Source organism: Marmota marmota, unplaced genomic scaffold (genome assembly GCF_001458135.2).
Source record: "Marmota marmota marmota unplaced genomic scaffold, marMar, whole genome shotgun sequence".
Classification (NCBI taxonomy): Eukaryota; Metazoa; Chordata; class Mammalia; order Rodentia; family Sciuridae; genus Marmota; species Marmota marmota.
The window spans coordinates 24,236,504-24,245,586 of NW_025999932.1; the positions used below are offsets into that span (position 1 = coordinate 24,236,504).

Here is a 9,083-nt window from a genome sequence, read left to right on the forward strand (position 1 = left end):
AACAAGCCACCACAGACTAGTTGGCTTAAATGATAGAGGATCATTTTCTCACAGTTCTGAAGGCTGGAAGTCTGATTTAAGGTGTCTTCGGGGATTTCTCCTGAGGACTCTGTCCTGGCCTTGTAGATGGTCATCTTTCTGTGTCCTCACATAGTATCTCTCTGTGCATGTCTGGGTCCTAACCTCCTCCTCTTTTAAGGACACCAGTCATATTGGATTAGGGTTCACCCATATGAACTTCTTTTTAAAGGCCCTGTCTCCAATACAGTTACATTCTGAGGTACTGGGGATTGGGACTCCAGTATATGACTGGGGGTGGGTGGGCCCAGTTCAGCCTATGACACAGTGTCATGCAGGATATCTCAGCAAGAAAAAAAGCAGGGGAAATGAGTGCTGCTGTGGGGTGGTCAGATCCAGACTCTGAAGAAATCCTGGGGAGCTGAAGCCTCAGCTTGGACTTGAAGCATTAGAAGGAACTAGTGGCATGAAGAGTAGAGAGGCAGTGTCCAGACAGAAGGAGTGACATCGCATCAGTTAGGAATGACTTCGGCTTCAAGTAAGAGTGTTCTGATTATCGATGACTGGAAGAGGTAGGGGTCCATTTTCTCTACATCATGAGGACTTGGAGGAGGCAGCTTCTAGCCTTGACTTAGCAGATCCACGTCAAGCCAGCATTTGTGATTCTCTTGTCATTTCCCTCATGAACACAATATAGCAGTTGCTGCCCTAATATCATTTCAGGGTTCAAGGTCCAACAGATGAGGAAATGCTGTGAGCACAGTCTCTCCTTTAAATCAGCAAAGTGAATGCTTTCCTAGAAGACTATGGCTTCACTGCCATGGGTGGGGTATGTCACCAATGGCTGCCCTACCTGCAAGGAAGGCTGGGAATAGGAAGTGGAAGGAAGGTGGAGGTGGTGAGTGGATGTGTCAATCAATCAGGGTGCCATAAGTGCACAAAGACGGTAGGGGAGGAGCATGGCTTGATCAGAGAGTTGACTGGTTAGCAGAGTTGGAGGATGGACTTGAGCAAGGAAGGGACTTGACAGCAGAGCAGAAAGGGAGTCCTAAAGGACAGAGCAATAAGTTTACCTTTGGGAAAGTTGTCAATATCAAGATGGAGTCACTTGCGTCAAATCCACACAAACCAGGAGACAAAGAAGGGACAGCACTCTTGCACTCATGTCTGTAAGAACTATCACAAAGATGCTCTGGTTGGCTCTTACAGACACCTGTAACAAGAACTTTTGCCAAGGACTTTCCAGTCTGTGGCTTGCTCCATGAGTCATGCAGACAGCTAGCCAGATGTATGCGAACACTTACTTTCCTGAAACACCATCTCCACTAACAAACTGATATCAACTCCTGTGATACACTCTGCAACCAGCATTCCCTTTGTCTCAAAACAACTTATGTGTACTTTTCATTTAACCTTTTAAAACCCTCATCTCCCTTGGCCTCCCTGAATGTGTGTGCACATTTCACACTGCAGTGGGTTGCTGTTCCCAATGAAATCCTTTTATGGAAAGCTGCTCTGTTTGTTATTTAGGTTGATATCTTGAAGACATTGGAAGAAGTTACATATGGTTACAGAACAGGCCACCTCAAACTTAAGTGGCATCAAACAATAACCATTTTGTTACGTGCACAGTTTCTGTGAGTAGAGCATTCTGAACAGGCACAGAGATGTTGTATTAGTCAACTTTCCACTGCTATAACAAATACCTAAGAAAATCAATCAACTTACCTGGAGGAAAGGTTTATTTTGGCTCACAGTCTTGGAGGTTCTAGTGCATGATTTCTTGTCCTGTTGATTGGCCAGTGGCAAGGCAGCACATCATGGTGGGAGTGCAAGGTAGAGCAAAACCACTCATCTGTGGCAAAAAGAGAGGAAGCAAAAGAGAGAATAAGGAAGAGGATGGAGTTCTACAATCTCTTTCAAGGGCATGCTGCACTGACCTGAAGACCTTCCTTCCATTAGCTCCCACCTCTTAAAGATTCCACAATCTTCCAATACTGCCACCCAGGGACCAAGCCTTTAACACATGGGCCTTTAGGAAACATTCAAGGTCCAAACGATAGCAGATGGCTTGTCTCTGTTATGTGGTACTTTGGGTCTTAGCTCAAATATTGAATGGCCAGATATAGAGCAAATGTCTGGGGGATGGAGTCACCCAAAGCTTCTCTCCTCCTCTATCTGGTGTGTGGGCTGGGATGGCTGGAAAGTTGGGCTCAGCTATAGACTGGAGGCTCCCAGGTGACCTCTCTTTGAGGCTGACTTGGGTTCCTTACATTGTGCTTCTGGGTTTTGAGAGAAGAATCTGGGGGGTTATCAAGAGACCTGGGCTAAAGCGGCAAGGCTCCCTATCCTCTTGCCTTGGACATCACGCACAATCACGTGTGTTTCATTCTTTTGATTACACAATAGTCACTCAGTCCAGCCCAGATCCAAGGGGAGGGAAACCAGCCTCCATCTTGCAATGGAGTAGAGGCAAGGTGGCATTGAAGGGACCATGTGGAATGGGAGATGTTGTCATAGCTCTTTGGAAAATCTGGTCTGTCCTAGCAGATGACCAAAAGGTTTTAATCAAGGGGAGTAATACAACCAGATTGTGGTTTTAGAAATCTGGCTGTGGTTTGAGAATTAGTTGGATTGGGTCAAGACTGGAAGTGGTAGAGATGGTAGGTGGTTGGTCCAAATAAAGATGATAAGTTTGGAATCTGGACAGACTGGAGAGAGATTTTGCAGGTGAAATCTTTAGGGGACTGACTGAATGAGCCATCTGAAGGGGTGGGATGAGTCAGGTTCAGGTTGATACAGGTAACTGGTGCCATTAACTGTCACAGGTGCATAGGATCAGGGAAGATTTGGGGAAAACAACAGGCTCGGTTCTGAACATTTGAATTTGAGGTTTCTGTGAGATATCCAGGAAGAGTTTTCTCTAGTTATATATATAGAAAAAATTTCCAGTCTGGAGGTGTTGACTCAAAAATCACCCATGGTTTGCCAGCTGCATGCAAGGGGCCACCTGGACCAACTACCCAGCCACCACAGGCAGAGACGTGCTATAGTCAAACAAGTAGAGCAAAACCACAGGGTTCCTTTGTGAGTTATTCCCAATGATGTGCAGCAAGTAGACACCTTTGAAGATTTCATGTTTTGGACTCTGTCTTATAATGAGTGACACTTTGATGTTTGATGTCATTGGTTGAAGAGTTGAAGGTGATGAAGAACATGCAGCATTGTGCTTTTTCTGTCATTGTCTGTCCTGTGGCATGACACTGGTTAGGAGTAGAGTGGGACAATCCAGAGAGAGAGAAAGAAAGGGTGGGGGGAGAGGGGGACGGAGGTGGGGGGGGNNNNAGTGGGGGGGGTGAGTGAGGGTGCAAAGCATGATGGGAATCATGAAGCAACTGTGTATTTTAAATCAGGCACTCAATAGGAGGATCCTTTATTCTTCCAAACAAGGTAAATTTTGGAGTAAAAATTCTTACTGCAATTAAGAACCACCGTATGGGGACTTGGGAGTCTGAGGCAGGAGGATTGCAAGTTTTGGGCCAGCCTCGGTAACTTAGTGAGACAGTCAGCAACTGAGCAAGACATTGTCTATCTCCTCTACCTTTATAATAGTCAGTGATTTTCTTTTTCCCCCTCCAACCTTTCAGAATTTCTCCATGTTGCATTGTGCTGGAGGACAAGAACTTGTGGGAAACAAAGTGACAATTCCTATCACTGTGTTGAGAAACCTCCTTTAATCAAGACTCCAAAAATAAACAAACAAAAAACAAAAACAAAAACAAAACAAAAAAACCCAAAAAGAACCACTGTGTGTCAGATGATGACAGGAAAGAGCAAATCGTTACAACTGGGAAGAAATCTGTGGAAACCATAGGTTTTAACTCTGTGATTAAACAGCAGAGTCAACTGAGCAAGTTACAAGAATCTTCTCTAAGGAAATGTGAAGTAATTTGTGCTGGTTAAAAAGGAGGTATTGCCAAAACAAATCCTAAAATTACAAGAGTAAATGTCTCGAAAAACCTGCTGTCACATGTAGTGAAGTGATCCATTTTGCTGATTAGCTCCAAAACCTGGTCCCTCTTAACACAGTGAAAATAAACTGCAGTTTCCCTCTGGCTCACCGTCTCTAACAGGAACATTTCCTGCACTGAATGGTTTAGTTCTCAGTCAAACAGGAATAACACAGGTCAAAGTGCCGCAGTGTGCCCCTGGGTGGTAATTTCTTGAGGAGCTGAACCTGGACTCCAGCAGCACCTTCATTTCAGAAAGGCCAAATGATGCTCCACAGATGCTCACGTTGTTAGACCTTTCCTCTAATCCGTCAATTGATGAAAACCAGCTGTTCTCGAAAGCCTGTCTGCCCAGATTAGAGCAACTAATCCTTTATGACATTGGAATTTCTTCTATACATTTTTAGATGCTGGAATTGGAAATATCCATGTTCCTGTCTCTGCAGTGCTTTGCAGTAAATGACAATCAGATATCACAATGGCCATTTATCAAATGAGCTAGAGAAGTTACAGAGCCTACGAGCTCTGTCCTGCCTAAGAACCCCCTGACTGAAGGCAGCAAAGGAGCCCAGACCAGCAGCTCGTCATTGCCAAAGTCTGAAGACCCCCGAACAAATGTGAGATTCTTTCAGAGAAAAAGCAAGAAGCTGAGCTTGATACCGAAAAGCTTTTGGAAATGAGTGGGAAAATGCTGGTGGACATCAGGATCCAGAGGAAAACAGACCAAATGAAGAAGGCCTTACAGTCTGTCCTAGGTACCAGATCCTCTGCCATATATGGAAGATAAAACATCCAAACCAACTTGAACAGAAGGCTCTAGAAAGGCAACTGCCAGCACTAGGAAATGACCTATCGTCATTGCACTTTTATTCTGTGGAAAATGGAGGTTGTCTATTAGTGGGATGTTAACAACCACCTTTAACCATTTGGTGGCCAGACTATCATGACTGGGGTTCCCTGGAAAGAAATGATTTATTGAAATAGTTCTACTGTAAAAAAAGTGAGACTTACAACTTGCCCAAAGTATAAATTTTTCACTGGGAAGAGACCATTTTTAGGCTTGTATAAAACGGCAAAACAAAGATGTTAATTACTAAAACCAAAAGTCAAAGAAAAAACAAAAACAAACAAACAAAAAAAACCCAACAAATGACCCATGTGTAGTTGTTAGTTTGAGATGAAAATAAGAAATAAGATTTTTAGAGAAAATAACATTTTTCCAGGGAGAGAGCATAGGGGCTCATAGGAATTCTGAAGGACACCAATATTCTTAAGCCTCGTCAAAGGAACCACAAATGAGGTGAGGAGGTTTAGGGAGGTAGCACTCTACAATCCAGATGAGTAGAGGATAGTACGATTCTCGTTTCTTCTGCATGTAATCCGTTGAATTAGGTGCCTCTGGACAACTCCATTGTATACTTATGAGAAAAATAAAGTGAGAAAGCTGAATATCATTTTTGCTCTTATGAAAATAAGTAGTTTTGGCCTCCTGGATCCACTGAAAGAATCTTGGAGTCCCCCATGAGTCTCGGGATGGCATTTAAGAACCTCTATTAAGAGGATCTGATTCTTTTTGGGCTGCATGGTTCATATCTTCTCTTTCTCAAAATTTTGGGCATCTCCAAAGATCTGCCATTTCTGGGTCCAGAGTCTTCAAGACTCAAAGGCAAGATTATTTTCTGGGAGGAACTAAGACAAAAGAAGGCATTATTTTTCAGTGAGACAGAAACAGAATGCACAATAGCAATTTCTCATGTTTGCTACTAGGGGAGGGCAGGTGTTTGGGGTGGGTGGACAAGAAGTGGTTCAGAAGCAAATAAAGAGGGACTAGCTGTGGAAAAGGGACTCAGGACACACTGAGGTCCCCACAAAAGCTGGGCAGTTTGATTACTCGTAGATCCACTCTGTTTTTCTCTTTGCCTAATCTTGTCTCTAATTTCCCCTTCATATCCATGATGTGGGTGATACTTGGATCTCACTAGCCTCTGTCCTTTTTCTGGTCCTATTTCTCTGCAGATTAACATCTCTTGCTAGCTGCTTGAAATCTTGCTAGGTGCTTGACCTTCTGCAAATTGGCTTAATCCATCATGCCCCAGTGTCCCATGCATAGGACCCCCATGATAACTTAAATTGAACAGCAAAGATACCACTTATGGTAACCCTCTAAGCTTTACTTTCCTAACCTAAAAAATGGGAGATGGTAGTAGAACCTACCCTAGGAGACTGTGCACTCACCCAAGATGTGCGAATCACTTAGCACAGTCAGCATCTTGTACCCAATAACCATTTATTTCACGTCCTCTTATTATTAACAAGCAAATGTGTTAGGCCTCTGTGAGTTAGCAGCCACGTGGCACAAATCCTCTTTACAGCTTTTTGTGGGTTTAATCACTATGATTTTATTCCATATCTAGGAGTGGGAGTCTGTGAGCATCTTCTTATTGCTCTTACGTCTTCAATATTCATCCAATTTGGGGCTGGGGATGTGGCTCAAGCGGTAGCGCGCTCGCCTGGCATGCGTTCGGCCCGGGTTCGATCCTCAGCACCACATACAAACAAAGATGTTGTGTCCGCCGAGAACTAAAAAATAAATATTAAAAAAAAATATTCATCCAATTATCTTTCTTAGCTAACAATTAGCCTCATATTTCCTATCCACACAACTCCTTCCTTCCTTCCTATTTATATTCATTAAAAAATTAATTGACATATAATAGTTGCACTTATTTACAGGGCAGGGTGTGGTAATTTGATACATATATACAATGTGTAATGATCAAATCAGAGTAGTTAGCATCTTCATCTCAAACATTTATCAATTCTTTTTGTTGGGAAACTTTAAACTCTTCCAGTTGAGAGATATAATACATTGTTGTAAAATGCAGCCATTCTAAGAACTTTAGAATATTCCTGCCACCTAACTGTATTTTGGTACCCATTATCCAACCTCCATCTCCCTACTCTTAGCCTCTAGTGACCACTATTAGATTTTCTACTTCTATGAATAAACATGGAACAATAGCAATAAACATGGAAATGCAGATATTTCTATGATATACTAATTTCATTTCATATTCTTTTTTGGCCACTTGTATATATTCTTTTAGGAAACGTCTATTCAGATCATCTGTCCATTTTGTAGTCATTATTGATATTGTTAAACATCCCCTCACTTCTTTTTTAACTGTGTCTAGTTTTAGGTCTACTTTAAATCCACCATGGATTACAGAGCGAGTGCAGTAATGCAAGGTCATTTCCACATGGATGATTTCCACTCAGCTGCTTTCTCCTGGCTGCTGGGCTAGGGCGGAGGGGAAGTCTGACCGTGGCTCTAGCCCCCGCAGCTACAGCATGGGGGCTCAGCTGCTCTGCGGCAGAATGAGCAGAACCATCCACTTTGTCACCAAGTCCTTTCTGTCCTTTGCCCAACTGCTCAATTCTAAGGCTAATTTGGCAGAAAATAAGACTCGGATTTAGTGAGAATCAGATTTTAAATACCCTTGTGTAGATCCCTCCTCCCCATTTCTTTTTTCTTTTTTTGTTTTAGAGGAATTGACTTAAAAAACCCTCCCATCTCTTCTGTTGGTCATCCCAAGATACCACAGGACTGTTTAGGGAATCGTTGGTCATTTAACATGTATTTCTTGAGCGCTTCCCATGTTACCAACACAGTTCTTGGTTCTGGAGTTCCACCGGAGAACAGGGTGGATGGATGAGGGTAGTGGGGCAGAAACATAAAAGGAAACAAATAATGCAGGAACATTCAGGCTGAGGGCCAGGGGTACCAGGTAGAGACTGTGAACAACTGACACTGACTTTAACAAAAAGCAAAAAGAGGAAATCTCCTGGGAAGATGTCGAGTTACCCAAAGACTCAAAGGAAAAGCCAAGAACCAAGATTTGGAAGCTCCAGAGCCAGAAGAACTTTGAGGATCTAGGAAACTAAAAGTGACCCTTTCTTTACAGCATTTCCACTTGAGCGGTGAGCTGCAATTAGCATCTCCTGGATCAAGATGGAGGGGCAGGGAGGAAAAACAGGGTGCTGGGTAGGGGGAGCAAGAGAGCAGTTGGTTGGTCTAGCTGGAGTCAGAAGTGCAACTCATGGCCAAAGTAGCTCAGAGCCTCTGCATTAACAGGGACTGGCAAATTCTCTCCAATGAATAGATCAGTAACTTCCCAAAGCAAAATTGTGATGCTCTTGCAAGAAGTCAGGAAAGGGATTTGAAGCAGACAGGACTGCTCTCCCCTGACTGAAAGCATTTTACTTAGAAGGGGCCTAGGGGTTTTACCTTTTGCAGATTTTTGCAAATTGGATGTGATTTTGAGTCCATTGGTTAGGTCTATCTGGATTTAGAGAGGGGACAACCACACCACTCCCTATTGTGATGAGATGAAGGCCGAGGATAGAAGTTTATTTATTTTGATTTCAACCACATCCCAGGTGATCAGGGTGGTGAAGGATCTAGGAAGCCAGATGTATTAAGAAGAGTTATAGAAACCTCTTTAAATAATCTGGTGCCCAGAAAAGAGATATTAGTTGCCTCAATATTGTGATGATACTATATGAGTTAATAGTAAGATTCATCCCCTCTTTAAATATAATTTATTACTGAATTTTATCCTAGCATAGACTTCCTTGTAGAAATAATGTTAAAATAGGTATCTGAAATTCTGATGATTTGATATTTCTGCATTTTTGTTGATGCTTCTGTAAAATGAATTTGAATCAGATTATCTTTGGGATCTCTCCCAGTTCAAAAATTATGTGTTCTAGGAATCTCATCATTTTTACCAATCTGTTATTTACAGGTATGCTGTAAATAATAATATTATTAACATACATTTGCTGCCAAAATTTATTCTTTATAATTAATTTTTTTCCAACAGGGTTAATCTTCATAATCTCCTAAGTGTGTAAAGTCAGATGGAATTTCCAATAAGAAACTGGTGGTTCATAAACAAGGGTAGGATATATTTAGTTTTGTCTAGCTCAACTGAAGCATATTATTCTTGCCCTTTTTATAGTACATACACATCAGACACTACTAGGTCGTCA

At 42.3% G+C, this 9,083-nt stretch overlaps 1 pseudogene; it reads left to right on the plus strand.

Moving 5' to 3' along the window:
- Positions 1 to 577: 577 nt before the first annotated feature.
- On the plus strand, positions 578 to 5,728 carry LOC107140771 (annotated as a pseudogene).
- Positions 5,729 to 9,083: the final 3,355 nt, after the last annotated feature.